This window comes from Ursus americanus, chromosome 4 (genome assembly GCF_024610735.1).
Source record: "Ursus americanus isolate L20-20 chromosome 4, mUrsAme1.1.p, whole genome shotgun sequence".
NCBI classification, from domain to species: Eukaryota; Metazoa; Chordata; class Mammalia; order Carnivora; family Ursidae; genus Ursus; species Ursus americanus.
Window position 1 is genome coordinate 85,277,422 of NC_142130.1, and position 1,166 is coordinate 85,278,587.

Consider the following 1,166-nt stretch of genomic DNA (forward strand, 5'->3'; position numbering starts at 1 on the left):
GAAAAATCCATTGCTTTAAGTATGATCCAGCCTGATGTGGGGCTGGATCCCAGAACACCGGGATCACACCCTGAGCTGAAGGCAGACACTTAACAACTGAGCCACCCAGGCGCCCCTAAACAGTAATTTATGAAAATGTTTTCTCACGTTCAGACTTAGAAAGTTCTAAAGAGTTTGAAGTATTAAGAGCTACAATGTGAAAAGAAGGTATTACCTCATTTCTTAAAATTCTTGCCAAAAAAGAAAAAAAATTAAGCTTGATTCTTATTTTGATTTAGCCTCTAGATCTAGCTACCAGTTTACAGCCAATGCAGAGAACAGATGAACATGTTGAAATACACTGTGAGAATGCCAACAGCCAAGTTTAGACTCTTTGGATCCATTAACAGATGAATTTTATGAGAAAGAAGAGATTAAAAGAGCCTTTTAAAAAACAAAGAACCAACATTGCTACATTGCTACTGTTATTACCCGAAACTCTAATCATCTTATTTAAGAGCATGTGTTAAATATGTAAAGCTATATAGCTATATAGTCCTTATTCCAAGACTATGTGTGAAGTAAAATATTTATATCTAGATACGTATATTGAAAGAGAGTCCCCTTTTTGAAAGAAAAAAGACTTAAACAGCAGCAGCAGCAAAAAAAAAAAAAAAAAATCATTAAAGAAAATGAAAAAGAGATTCATCTGGGTGGCTCAGTTGGTTAAGTACCTGCCTTCAGTTTAGATCACGATCTCTGGGTCCTGGGATCCAGCCCTGCTTCCTGCTCGGCAGGGAGTCTGATTCTCCCTCTCCCTCTGCTGCTTTCCCTGCTTGTGCTCTCCTGCTCGCTCTCTCTCTCTCTCAAATAAATAAATAAATAAATAAATAAATAAATAAATAAATAAATAAACAAATAAATAAAATCTTTAAAAAATGAAAAAGAAAAGCCAAAAAGACTACTGTATCTGACTAGGGTATGTCATGTGGGGTGTAAAACAATAAGAAAGGAAATAGTAACCATGAAAGTCAGGATAATCGTTAATCTTTGGGGTTCAGGGGACTATAATTAGATGAGGGAATATAGGAGTCTTTGGGAACGACTTGCAATTTGTGTATGTCTTGAGAAGAGTGATTGTAATAAGTGCCATCACTGCATAATAATCATTAGGCTGCACATTTGTT